This window comes from Cygnus atratus, chromosome Z, assembly GCF_013377495.2.
Source record: "Cygnus atratus isolate AKBS03 ecotype Queensland, Australia chromosome Z, CAtr_DNAZoo_HiC_assembly, whole genome shotgun sequence".
NCBI classification, from domain to species: domain Eukaryota; kingdom Metazoa; phylum Chordata; class Aves; order Anseriformes; family Anatidae; genus Cygnus; species Cygnus atratus.
The window spans coordinates 65,151,612-65,166,509 of NC_066396.1; the positions used below are offsets into that span (position 1 = coordinate 65,151,612).

The 14,898-nt window shown below is 40.7% G+C and overlaps 1 protein-coding gene across 1 annotated transcript in view; it reads right to left on the bottom strand.

Annotated features, from left to right (window-relative positions):
• SRFBP1 (serum response factor binding protein 1) overlaps positions 1-14,898 on the bottom strand; it is a 77,316-nt gene that overhangs the window by 51,840 nt on the left and 10,578 nt on the right. The gene's annotated exons all lie outside the window — the stretch shown is intronic.

Below are 14,898 nucleotides of genomic sequence, written 5' to 3' on the forward strand. Positions count from 1 at the left end.
GGAACAGGTTGCCCAGTGAAGCTGTAGATGCCTCCCCTGTGGGAGTGTTCAAGGCCAGGTTGGATGGGGCTTTGGGCAGCCTGATCTACTTGAAGATGTCCTTGTCCACAGCCAGAGGTTTGGAACTAGATGGTCCCTTCTAACCCTAAGCATTCCGTGAAAAGGGAAAGAAGGTTTTTGGGCCAAGAATGACTGACATTTAAGATTGGTGTCCTGTTCTAAAATCTGAATATCAAAAGTCAATACTTTACCCAAGTGAAAAAATTCTGAAGGCCTACCTACAGAGCAGTTCGACTTCAGTGAATAGTAAAAGCCACAAGCACAAAGCCAAGCCTATGCTAAATAACTACACTGTTTAAGTTTCCATGCACTAAGGAAAAAATGCTTAAGATTACCATTTGCCATCTTGGTATGTAAACATATCTTTTTATATGATATCAAGGGGAATTATCACAAGTTTTTTTTTTTGTTTGTTTGTTTGTTTTTTTTTACAGAGCAACAGTTCCCTGTAATACATCATCTTGTAAATGGAGGAAACAAAATAAAGTATCTTCTGGTTGAATACCTTTTAAATACTAAATACATTCAAAAAAGATGAAAATTGGGTGTGCATTCTCCGAAGGAAGGTGGTGTTTGGTTTTTTTGTTTAATGTTTAACTATTAAAAACATCTCCAAGTTACAAACACATTTGAATTCAAAGAATTCATACAATAACTTAACATGGCAGTTACTGCATATCCGAATACTAAGTATATTTAACTTTCTCTCCAAAATATTTTGTAATGTACTTTTTTTTTTTACAGAAATATTAATGCAGACACAGCATGTTTCTGGGGCATAAGTGAGCCAAGACCCAGCCTCTCCAGATGCCAGCCAATGAAAGCTCTGTAGACATATGACAGCAGGAATGAGGGAAGGTATTCACTCCCTGGCAGACTAGGCATATCAATTTATGTAATCCACAGTCACTTCTTTCACACGGGACAGTATGCATCAACTCTGTTCTTGGAAGTACTCATAAAGTTCTCAAGAAAGCAGTCTGCTCTTTGGGACAGAAATCAAAAAGGCTTTGCTTTAGAGTGTGCCTCAAACAATGGGTCTTAGACCACCAGTGTGGCTCCTAGGACTGATAGCCTCTTGTGTTAAAAAGTGAGACAGACAACTTTCTCTTGAGGAAAACAAAACCGAAACAAAAACAAAAAACAGAAGTTGTGGATTTTTTCAAAATAATAATAAACATTTATTCACAGTAAGTAAGATATTCTTTTATATAAAAGGTAAGATAAGACAACAATAAAGGAGTCTTTGCAATGAAACTTATAAAGGCTGCACTATAAGACAGGGTTAGACTTAGCAATGCTTCAAAGCACGGTGACAAGGATTTTTAAACATACTTAGATGTGACAGTACACTCAAAAGAATAATTATAGCCTCGGTCAAAACTCAAAGCAAACAGCTTCTTCTACCAATAGCAACACATTTTAGGATTCCTAGAAATTCAGGAAGCATGCAGTTGTAAGTGGAAATAACCACTTCAAGGATTTTTTAAAATAAAGGACGTGGGATGCTTTCCATTTTGGAAGGCATTTTTTTATTCTTTAGAAAAACATTATCTAAGAAGCAATTGCACTAGAATTATTAAACACTAAGTAAGAACTGATCACAGTTACCAGGACAAATTGACCTTCCATACTTATATTATGAATAATTTATAAATTTTTAAATCTAAAAGAAATCACAGTGGAAATGAGTTCACTTTTAAAAATGAGCCATGGTAGTGAAATGTATGTTGTGGTTTAACCCAGCTTTCAGTTGAGCAACACCCAGCTGCTTGGTCACTCTCCCAGGTGAGATGTGGGAGAGAATCAGAAATGTGAAAGTGCGAGAACCAGTGGTTGGGATAAAGACAGCTCACTAGGTAAAGCAACTGCTGCATTCACAAGCAAAGCAAAACAAGGAATTCATTTGCGGCTTCCCACCAGCAGGCAGGTGTTAAGCCACTCCCAAGAAAGCAGGGCTTAGCACTGGGGTTTATGAGGTAAGGTTTTGGTAGCAGGGGTTGCTTGGGTGGCGTCTGTGAGAAAAGCCCAGCAGCTGCCCCATGTTAGATAAGGACCAGTTTCAGCTGGCTCCAAAGGGACCCACTGCTGGCCAGAGCTGAGCCAGTAAGTGAGGTTGCTTGCACCTTTGTGAGAGCATATTTAAGAAAGGGGAAAAATACTGCTGTGCTACAGAAGCTGGAAGAGAGGGGTGAGAACCAGCCCTACAGCCCCCAAGGTCAGTGCAGCAGGAGGTGCTCCAGGCAGGCAGCAGCAGTTCCCCTGTGGCCTGTGGAGAGGCTCCTGGTGGAGCAGGCTGTCCCTCTGCAGATCTCCACACTGCAACCCGTGGACAAGCCCCCGGTGGAGCAGGGGGATGTGGCCTGGAGGAGGCTGCAGACCATGGAGAGCCCCCGCAGCAGCAGACCCTGGGCCAGAGCTGCAGCCCGTGGAGAGGAGCCCACACAGGAGCAGGGGGGCCTGGGGGGAGCTGCCGCCCGCCCGTGGGGGACCCATGCTGGAGCAGTTTGCTCCTGGGGGATGGATGGACCCCGTGGTACGGAGCCATGTGGGAGCAGTTCTTGAGGAGCTGCTGCCTGTGGGCAGCCCCCTCAGGATCAGTTCGGGAAGGACGGCATCCCGTGGGAGGGACCCCTCGTGGAGCAGGGGCAGAGAGGGACTGTGAAGGAGCGGCAGAGACGAACTCTTACAGACTGACCATAGCCCCCATTCCCTGTTCCTCTGCACTGCTCGGGGGGGAGGAGGTGGAAAAGAATGTCTGTGTGGAGGGGAAGGTGTTTTTAGTTTTGTGGTTGTTTTTTTTTTTGTTTGTTTCTCACTGCTAATAACAGGTAATGAAACCTGGATTACATATATCTCCCTATGCTGCGTCTGTTTTCCCTGTGGCGATAAATGTTATCTCCCTGCCCTTATCTCAAGCCTTGAGCCCTTTTCATCATATTTCTTCCCTTCCCCTTTGAGGAGGGGGAGTGAGAGAGTGGTTGTTGTGGAGCTCAGCTGCACAGCTGGGTAAAACCACCACAGTCTTGGCCACCATTATGGTGGGCAGACAAACACCATCACTCCCAATATCCCTCCCTTCCTCCTTCTTTTCCCCAGCTTTTATTGCTGACCATGATGCCACAGGGACATCCCTTTGGCCAGTCTGGGCCAGCTGTCCTGGCCGGGTCCCCTCCCAGCTCCTCGTGTACTTCTTGCTGGCAGGGCAGCACCAGAAGCTGAAATAAAGGTCTATGGCTCTGTGCAAGCACTGCTCTGCGACAACTGAAGCATCAGTGTGTTATCAGCATTCTCTTCCTCAATCCAAAACACGGCACCATACCAGCAAGTAGGAAGAAAATTAATTCTATCCCAGTCAAAACTAGGACAACATACTAGGCTGAAAGAACATTAGCATGTTTCAAAAGCTACAACTGTAGTGGAGGAGCTGCACTAAAAATTACATCCATTCTACACTATGCCTTGCACAGATACCTTAAGTAAAATAGGTATTTCTATTACTACAGATCCTAATCTCTATTACTACAGATCCTAAATAAAGATGAAATTAAAAAAAAAAAAAAAACCAACCTTAAAAGGCTGCAGCTATTCCACAAAAAAAAAAAAAAAGGATCCATTGTCCCAACAGCTTGGAAGTTTACAGCAAGCATTCCCCAAAATACAATGCACACCAGCCAGCTTCATACAAGCCTTTTCGAGTCATACGCAGAAAGTAGTTTCTCCTGTTTCAAGACAGGATGAGACATAAGATCACCAGGAAATTACTGGCCAGATAAGAATTGTAGAAATCCTCTCCTATGGTTTACCTTTGCCCAAGGAGTGCAAGTTATTGAGAAGGATTATAATAAGAATTACTGATTTCAGTACAACTCATGTTAAAGTGATACTGGTCACAGAGGCAGGAGCTCCCAGGACTCACTGCTAGTAATGGCAGTGACTGGGAAGATCATGGATCCTCCTGGCAGCTTTGTTAGCACATAACAAAGACAGGGAGGTGATTCAAGACAGCCAGCATGGCTTCATAAAGGGCAAATCGTGCCTGACCTACCTAGTCACCATCTCTGATGGAGTGATTCCATCAGTGGACAAGGCAAAAGAAACACGCCACCTACCTGGACTTCTGTAAGGCCTCTGAAATGGTCCCCCAAAATATCCTTGTCTCTGCATTAGAGAAAGATGGATTTGGAGGATGGACTACTCAGTGGATCAGGAACTGGCTAGATGGCCCTGTCCAGAGAATTTCTGTCAACAGCTCAGTGACGTCCAGGTGGAGATCAGTGATAAGTGGTGTCCCTCAGGGGCCCACTCTGGGACCAGTACTGTTTAATATCTTTATTAATGACACACCCTCAGCAAGTTTGTGGATGACACCAAGCTGAGTGGTGCAGCTGATACAATAGAAGGAAGAGATGCCATCCAGAGGGACCTGGATAGGCTTGGGAAGTAGGCCCATATGAACCTCATGAAGCTCAACAGTGCCAAGTGCTGCACCTGTGCCAGAACAATCCCAAAATTAGCACAGGCTGGGAGATGAATGGATGGAGAGCTGCCCTGAAGAAAAGGACTTGGGGGTACTGGTGGATGGGAAGCTTGACATGAGCCAGCAGTGAACGCTTGCAGCCCAGAAGGCCAATTGTATTCTGGGGTGCATCAAGAGGTGTGGCCAGCAAGTCGAGGGAGGGGATTGAACCCAACTACTCCACTCTCATGAGACCCTACCTGTAGCACCCAGCTGTGGGGCCCTCACAATAAAAGAGACCTGTTAGAGCAGATTTAGATTAGATATAACGAAGAAATTCTTCACCATCAGGGTGGCGAGGCACTGGACCAGGTTGCCCAGAGAAGCTGTGGCTGCCTCCATCCCTGGAGATGTTCAAGGCCAAGTTAGACGGGCTTTGAGAAGTCTGATCTAGTTGAAGATGTCCTTGTCCATTGCTGTGTATTTGGAACTGGATGGTCTTTAAGGTGCCTTCCAGCTCAAACCATCCTGTGATTTATTATCTGGCAAGAACAAAAAATCCCCAATTTGCACAGAGGTATATACTTGCATGGTACAGAGAAACAAGAGGGTCTATGTCAAATCAAAAGAGGATGATCCCCAGGAAATAAGGAGTCTCACAAGTCTCCATTTAAACAAATCATGAGAACTATATTTAACCCAGCATTTAGAGCTGAGAAAAGGAGAAATCAACAGCTTCAGTCACTGACTTCTTATTCCAGGCTGCTCCTGCCTCTGATGGGTGAAAACCACCCCCAGAGCTTTTCCCTCTCGCATGGTAGTCCAACAAAACCTTCCCCAGTCCTCAGCAGTTTCACAGCTGACTCTATGTCCAAGCAGGGGGAATGAAGGGAGAACAGAAACTCACAGAAGACCGTTTAACCACATCTTTGATCTCCAAGTTTCCTTCTCATATCTTCCACAAGAAATTCATTTGGTTTAAATACTGATATTTCAGCCATAGTTGCAAGTTACTTAATTTCAACTAACAAAGGTCTTGGAAGGTCTAAATTAGTGCCGGAATCAGTGGTGGAGTTACTGGAAGTTATTTTTGATCACATACATTATCCCCTTTTAAATTAACAGAGCATAGTCATTGTACAGAATAAAAAATATCTGCAATAGTAAAGAAAGTTATTTTAAGAGTCTCCCATGCAAATTAATTGTTGCGAAAAACCTCTTATGAAAATTTTCATGTTTCCTGAAGAGAAACCTAGTGAATTTGTAAAGAACCAAAAACAGAAGCTTGTTTTCAGTTCCAAAACCTGAATCACTACGGAAAGGTCCTCAGATCTGTGATGGCAACAAAACTACATGAAGCAATGGGGACAGTATGAGAGTACAGGCACACTTCAAATTTACATGACTAGTCAAAGGTATTTGTGTTCACATTTCTAAGACAACAGCAGCAAAATTCTCAAAGAAACACTACATGAGAATAAAGTGTTATACTTGGCCAATTCTGAAACTTGTTTTGAGGTCTGTACAGGCAACTTGCCTCCAAACTAAGCTAGTGTTCAGCCAATTAGAAAAAATAGAGGAAAGTGTGACTAAAGATTCGTAGATGTATCAAGAAAGGTACGTGTCTATTCTGAACTATAGTATCAGCTATGCCTCAAAAAAAAAAAAAAAACACCACAAAACCTTCAACTAATTATAATCCAATGGATTAAGAGAAAAAAAAAGCAACATTTTTATGCCTAAAACTCGTTTAATACAATATACTCTAAAACACTGAAATACTAGAAGATATGTATAGATTTATAACACGAAACTTAAAAGTTTTTTTTCATATTATCACGTGCAAAAGTTAGTTCTGTAAATGAATATACCTGAAAGACCTAGAACATCTTAAATTCTTCTTAACTAAAAGTTAATACAAGCTTACTTATGCAGCCGGCCCCAGTTATCCAAAATTCATGGAAGCCAACAAACTGATGGCCATGTCTTTTCCCTCTGAACAGCATGAAGCACACACAACTGTTCTCCTTGGGATTCAGGCCATAAGGTGCTGAAATTCTTGGTCACGAGCCAATAATGCACTTAAACAAAGTATTAGACCCTTAAAAACGGCACTAGAAACTGGATGGGAGTTTCTTCGTCCACTTCTGCTTTATGCCAGCTCACAGTCTAGTTCGAATTCCTGTACAAGTAACCAGACGACAAATCATTCTGTTCTCATCATTGAAGGACTCTGCATCGAACCTAATCAAGTGAAATAAACTCACCAAGAGAGGTTATAGTGTTCTGAAATATCCGTACAATTACACAAACATGCAATCAATGAACCAAGACCTTCCTCCTCTCCCCTGGCACAGTGAAGTCTCTACTGTATCAAGACTGTATTCAGGTCCAGACACAACTGAAGAATCTTTCATTTACAGTTTGAAGATACTCCTAAGCAATGTTCTGTAATTTTACATAGAAATGTCTGAGTCTGGTTCAGAACATAAGGTCTCTCATGTCTTTCCCTAAGAATTGCTTCCGCAAAACCAGATACACACACTGGAAATGTTCTCATGGTATCAACCACGAATCCTTTGATATTACGTGAAGAAAAAGAGAGTAATTCTGAGTTTGCTTCTGTACTTGATTGTCTTCCTGTGCTTTTGAGGCCAACAGGTTCTATCTGACACAAAGTTCAAGCATAATTTAAGAGTGGGATGACAACAAAAATTCAAGAAACTACCTTTTAAATTGCATCTCAGAAAAGAGCCTATTTTAAACATACCCAATCATATCACTACCAACAAATTCCAACGTAACTGCAAAAGCTGGGTCTAATGAACAAACTGTTATAAATGAAACAGCTACAAACTATATTTCAGTCTTAGAGGAGCCCTGTCATGAAAAAAGAATCCCAGCATGCTGCAATAAGATTCTGCTCCATTAACATCAGAATGGCTCAAGGCAAATGGAAAAAAATTATTTAAATGTACCCAAAGGCAAACAACAGCTTGTTGATGGTATTTCTCATTTTTTCCTGAACCCCCTAAAGTTTAAGTAGCCCTGCTTATATACAAAGGGAAAAATTCAACAGAAATGCACCAAAAACATTTGCAAATATTGCTTAAGTTATGCACAAATTCCACAAGAAATCCAGTTTAAAAGAAAAAAAAAAAAAAGGAAAGAAAGTACTGCAGAGACACTGAATACTTAAATACATAGCAAGAAAAACATGGAACTAAGTAACGTTTCTGTTTTCACCGATCCTTCCTTTCCTAGCAGAGGGCACACCAAAAGTATTGGTTTCATTTTTGTTACTTGGCAGTCTGCTAACCAAGAAATTACCATGGCAACCTAGTATTCTAAACGTTAATTTTTGGTGCTATTTGGCAACAGAGAGCTTTCAAATTCAAAACACCTGCAGCTAGATCACTTATTAGCCAAAACTCACACACATTTTGAGTGAATGATTTCAGTGAAAAAATGTTTCTGGAACTTCATTACAAATACTTCTCTCCATTATCTGGAATGTCACTTGAAATATCTAATGATTTTTTAGATTCTTAGGAAAAGTTAGTAACTGCCAAGTTTACTTTTTTAAAAAAGTCACTATATTACAGTATATATTTTATACATGTCAAAATATCTGGAAATAGTTAGTCTTAGACTTATTATAGCTTCACGTATTTGCATTATAAAAACATATGTAAGCAGGGAGATAAAGGCAGCAAGAGTAACATATACACAACTACATATAAAGACCAGGACTCAGTTGTTCAGTTCCACGACAGTTTTACACAAACACATATCCACAAAAAAGATCCTAACCTTACCAAAAAACAAACCAAGGTTAGTCTTCAGCCAGATCAGTTTCCTGAGTTGGTTCCCCTCATGGCCACATAAATGCTAGCTAGTTCCAGGGCAAAAGAACAAGGTGGGAACGTACAGATGGAGACGGAGGGAGAGCTGGGATACCACAAACCAGACTAAAATCAATAAAGTACCCCTTTATTTGATACAAGGATCAAGTCCTAGCATAGCAAGAGCTAAGGAATACACTGTTTCTTTTAGCTAGTGTCTGCAATTTTATTACAGTATTAGTCCTGCTTTCTCCGTCTTCAGCTACATGTAAACACATTTGTACCAAGTGGACTGGGCAGGACCATAATACATCTAAGCAAACGTAGGCAAGTTCATGAAACATGGGACAACTTTTTTCAGGATTAAAACACAGCACCCTGCTGCCCAAAGCAGGCAGAGGTGCATTGCTAGCTGGAGGCACCTGCAGAGCAAAGCACCCACAGCCTCTCAGGACTCGGGCACTCATGTCATCAGGCTCCCCACAAAGATTGCTCAAGACAAATGGGGAAGAGCACACTGCCCTCTTGGGCATGTTTCCTCTTTTCTCATTGGCAAAGCAATGCACACACCCCTTGTGAATTACCATCAAACCCTTCCTCTGCTGTCTGTCTATGCTGCTTTCCTCACACCTTCTCAACTGAAGCATTGAAATGAGCTTTTTGGTATTATATTTTGAAATACAAAAACGTTATAATTTTATTATTTTTTTAGTACAGGACTGATTTTCCTCCTGCGTGGAGAACGGTTGTCATTTCTAACATAATTTCTCCAAATGGAAACCTCAATGAGTACTCAGACTGCTAGTATTTTCATCTAAAGGTTTTGAAAAGTGATTCAAAATATCTCAGATAGTTGGGAGGGAGTAAGGATAGTCTAGAATTACTTGCTCATTGCCAAAGACCGAAATTTAATGGATTTACTGCTGCAAACTCAGTGTCTCATTGTAAAGAGTCAGACTGCATGCAGCACTTCAGAAAGCATTTGAGCTCTCAAGTCCAAACCAGGATCATGAGCTAGCTAGACATATCTCTGCACCCTAAAAAAACAGCGGTAGCTGTAAACGGACAGAGTAGAACTAAACGTGAAAAACCAGTCCACAGATGCCACACTACACAAACCAGCATATGAGTTACCACATGGAGAGAAAATAATAATAATAATAATAATAAATAAATAAATACACACACACAAGTCTTCCAAAACTGAGGACTAGCAGAAGGTGACTTTGTAACCCTGTATTTAATTGATCAGTTGGACACACATTTGAAAACCCAGAACTAGCACTCTGCTAAAATATTTCCAAGGAATGTTGCAGGGGGATGTGATTAAGGCAGTCAACACAACCAAACACTAATCAGTGGATTTCTATGTTCAAGATTTCTTAATTAGACCAAAGATCTAGCTAGAAGCCTCATGTGAATTTCATCACTCCTTATGCTTTGATTTCACAGACAGTAATAGAAGCTACAACAGTGACATAAGAATTATCAGAATAAATACACATGAATAAATATTGAGAGTAGCAAGGGATTTTTTCCTTTTACTCTTCAACAGGTGAACTTTTCAAAAGTAGATGAAGAAGAGTGCACTGCTCCCATGATAACATTATGAATCTAGACTCTAAATAATCTGAAGTACAACATCATACCTTGACTAACAAACAATCTGTATAACTTTTTGCAGTCATCATACAAATCATGAACATTACCCAAACGTGCAGAGTTCAACTGGTGCCATAAAAAAAAAAAAAAAAAAAACACACTCCAGCAGAACTGGGTATGGAACCTGTTCATACAACAAAGTCAGAAACACACTACCACCATTCCCAGTATTAATGGGGAGGGGGGTATTGATTTGTTGAATCTCCGCCCAGTGTGTCTTAAATTGTTGTTGCTACTCCCTCTTCTTCCATTTTGAGAAAGACAGGCATCTTTCTATATAAATGGCATGTTGTAAAAAAAAAAAAAAATAAATAAATAAAAAGAACTTACAACCCTTTTCTGAGGATATTTTACATTAAAAAAAATACAATTCATGTTACAGTTTTTAAAGGTTAGAAGATTAACATCCTTTTATCTAAAAACAAGCTTGAGTAACCCTGTTGAGCACTTGCCGCCCTCTCAGTTACGACTATTCACAAACTAAAGCATTAGCCTTAATCACCAGTGAGGAGCTACAGATCTCACTTCTGACTGCGTGGTACACAATCAGCAATGGCTTTAAATGTGAGTTAAATTCAGGCCAGCTGTCAGAGCCCCAAACCATCAAGGAATGGACTTCTCTGACAGAACATGTGGACAAAGGACTCCTAGCTATGTAAGTCAGTAGGGATCTACTATGTACCAACTCCTTTGCAGCAGAATCTGAAACTGAAGCATCTGAATAAGCATCATTCCTTCTTGTAAGCAAAGCAGCAGCAGAACAACCAGCTGGCTGTTCAGCTGTCAGAACAAACCAGCACATCAGGTCATTTTCCCTTATTCTATCTCAGTAATGGGCTATAAGCCACTTGAAAAAGGGCACTGTAGCAATGTTTACAAGAGGAGAATGGTAAGAGAGTGAATAAGTTCTGACGTACTGTAAACATTGTACTGTTTCCCTTGTAATCTTCTTTACTTTCCCTCACTTACTTGCTCCTCTGCTTCCACACAGCAGTTCACTGTTGAATGTTCCAAATAACTGGCTAGTAAATTGTGCTGAATTAAGTGATTTCAAGCATCATCACAGTATTCTTCTTCTAGCTAACCAGCTGCTCCTTGCATGCCCCAGGTCACTTTCAAAGAACTGCATGACACGGGCTTTCATGCATCATCCATCACCCACCGACGGGCTTTCAATATCCTATGCCCAAGCAGTCAGCATGCCACAGGAGCAACTGCAGGTCAACTGTCTCACTGTCTCAACTCAGAATACAGGGTTCCTGCAATTAATGATTTTTTTTCCAATGAGATGGTGGTATTGGCCTCCTAAGTCACCACAGAAAACGTCAGAGTCCTGAGAGCCAGCACATTACTACTTTTCTCAGCTATCCTGTAGGAGCAGAGCATTAAAACTTCGTGTATTCTGGAATTAAATTTGTTAACCTAGTTTCTGAGGAAATTAAGTTTGTCATCACATTGTTTGCCTGTCAGTATCTCTCCCCAGTAACTTTCAGGCTTAAGAAACAGACACCAGGTCTGACAAATCAGCACTGCCCAGAGCTCCCGCACATTTTATGAAAATTGGTAGCTGAATAGGTCACGAGAACTAAAATTAGCATGTCAAGCATGGAAGATACATAAGCAGAATTCGTATCTTTTCCATGTTGGCTGCCAGTTTGCATGCATAGTCACTCACCAGCATGTCTGGCTCTGAACCAGCTCCACAGCACCAGCCACATCTCTGGGTCAGCCAAACAGGTGGGAAACACGGGCTGTAACTACAGCTACCGCTTAGCATTCAAAGAGGGCGAATCCCTGGATAGTAAGTAAAAAGCCATACAGACAGAGGAAGAACTGACGATATCAGTATGAGGTTCTTAAGAACACTGGATGCAAAAGCTGTAAGGCTTCACTGGTTCTGCAGCTTATGTGTTAAGTATGTTTTACCCTTACCACATTCTTTGGGCTGATGCTTTTAACCTGGTGACTGAAGCTCCAAGGGGAATTAGAACCTAATACCTTGCTGAAGCGGATAGATGAAGGTGAGGTTCTTCTGTGCAGGAGACATCACATAAAAATTTGAATTATCTTCAGCTCAGACTAGTCCCCCACGCAGAGAAAACAGGGAATGGGTGGGATGCCTGCAAGATTATAGTTGCACAACATCTGGCAAATATCTGTATATTACCACCTTAATATTGCCACAGAAGACACTAAGTATTTTTGTGAAGCTGTCATTCAAAAGCAGCCACTCATTTCCTAGTAAGACACCCACTTGAAAATCACCCATACAGAAAATCACCCATACTGTCACCGTACAGTTGTTATTATGCAGACAAAGAGGAATCATAAAAGGAAAATGGTTTCAAGTTAATAAAACAACACAAAACTGCACTATTATTTCAATGCTAGTACCAGCTGAGGAATGATAATATCAGAGAAACACTGGTTAAACTACTTTTCCGTTTCTCTGTAAATATGAAAGATAAGAAATGTTTTGTAATTTTCAGATTGTCTATAAAGTACATCCAAACCGTGCTTTTGTGAAAACTGAAAATAAATGTAGCTGCCATTATTGTGACCAAAAAAACCCACCACAAATATATATATTTTTAATCTCCACTATTTTTCTTGAAATTCCTCCTCAGCAAAGTATCTCCCTGTTCTAACATGTGAGAAGGGAAACAAATCTGGAAAATCAAAAGACAGAAAGGTTTCTTCAGCTATGTGAAAACTCCCAATAGAAAGAGGGGAAGGCCTCAACTATTAACTCCTACCAGTGAAGTGAAACTCAAAACATCAAGTTTAAATTCAATCTGGATAGAAGTAAACCACATCTCATGCTAAACCTTGTAGCAGGTAAACCAAATTTTCATTGTATGAGTAAATATCACAGTACAGGTGCATTTTGGAGACAGAGGAATAAGCGGCACTCCTTGCACTACACAGGTCTTGCAAGCTAAAGGAATTTCCACCATTCAAGTGTACTTCAGCCGTAACATTTTTTCCTGACTCCAATCAGTAAGCCTGAAAGTTTCTACCTTCTTGTCTGAAGGCAGAAGTATGATACTTTACAATTCAGACAGGAAACAAACTATATACTTAGCAAAACAGTACTGCATCATGCGGGAGATAAGCTGAGAGGTATGTCATGGAACAAGGGAGTATAAAGAAAGTGAGAAATGGTGTCTAGTCCAACAAGGTGATCAATCTCCCACCCCCACCAGACCAAAACAAACAAACAAACAAACAAAAAACAAAAAAACAGAACAAAAACAACAAAACACCACAAACCATAAGCCCTTTGTTTTCATGCCTGGAAAAAAACAGCTGTGGTAATAAACATTTAATAAGGATTAAACATTCAGAATTTCAAAGGAAAAAATCCAGAAAGGGAAAGCCAAAGAAAAGAAAGGGAAAGAAAGGGAAAACCAAAGGAAAGAAAGGGAAAGCCATGACATAACCTGAAGCCAGTGAAAGAATAGAAAAATTTATGTAATTTTCCATTTCCAAAATACTTTGAACTTTTCTATAACTTTTCCACAAAACTGTATTCTTCCTTATTTTACCGATAAGTGTTAACAAAAGAAGACTTCCAACTTCTTTTATTAATGTACGTCTAGTCTAAGGCTCTTCACGTGCACTATGCAGCCCCTAGCAAAAAGCTACCTACCGTGCCTATCAATTACACATATATCAACACATTTAATGAGTACAACACCAGTTCAGGCCTAGAGTGTGCTAAAGAGTGACAAAAAAGCCCATGGCCTCAGGGACCACACTCTGATAACCACTGATAAAATGGCAATTCAGTTTGCATAACCAATTTTTTGGAGTTGTTCAAAGAGGATGAGTATTCTGCTAGTGCTAAGATCACCAAAAAGTGGGGTGAGCTCCTGGTTTCAAACATGAAACAATATTAACCATGTGTCAGATTACAAAGCACAGCATACTATTTCCCCTACAACGTCTGCCCCCCCCCACACTTTTCTTCTATCAAAATGATTTATTCTAGCATGTCTCTGCATTTTTTTTTGTTTGTTTTAACAACTACAGATTAGGCCAAATGAATCTTAAAACAGAAAGAGAAGCCCTACATATTTAACTGCACTACCATATAACTTATTTAACTTACTTTTCAGTAAGTGTAGAAAATGCAAAGAATACAGAGTTTACAGAGTTTAAAACAGCCCTCCAGATATCTGGTTGACACTGTTTCACAAACATACCTTCAATTCTTCATTGTGCAGCTGACAAAACCCCAGATCTAGAAGATACAGTAACTATCCCAGTGTCAGTAACAACTTACAGTTGCACAGGAAGGTTCCTGCAGAATCTTATTGTTCTGACATGACAACTGCTCTCACTTATCCACCTGTTTTACATACTTAATGTTCACTGTTCAGCCATTTAGAACTTCTTTCCTAGTTTTCCCACCTGAAGAGTGGCTTTTTACCCAGGCAGACAATGACAGGACAAGGGGGAATGGCTTTAAAATAAAAGAGAGGAGATTTTAAAATAAAAGAGAGAAGATTTAGTTTAGAGGTTAGGAAATCCTTCACTGTAAGGGTGTTGAAACACTGGCACAGGCTGCCCAGAGAAGCTGTGCATGCTCCATCCTTTGAGGTGCTCAAGGACAGGCTGGATGGGGCTTTGGGCAATGTGGTCTAAAGGGTGGCATCCCTGCCCATTGGAGGGGGGTGGAACTGGATGGTCCTTACTTTCCCTTCCAACACAAACCTTTCCATGACTCTAGTACTGGGTTTGTTGGGGCATTCCTTTCTCCTGAAGCTTGCAGCTTGCTTCGTCGATCTCCAGTTTTTCCATACCAAACATACCCTCCTGACACACCTCATCGCCCACTGATCATATTTGACTGATAGAATACTTGAA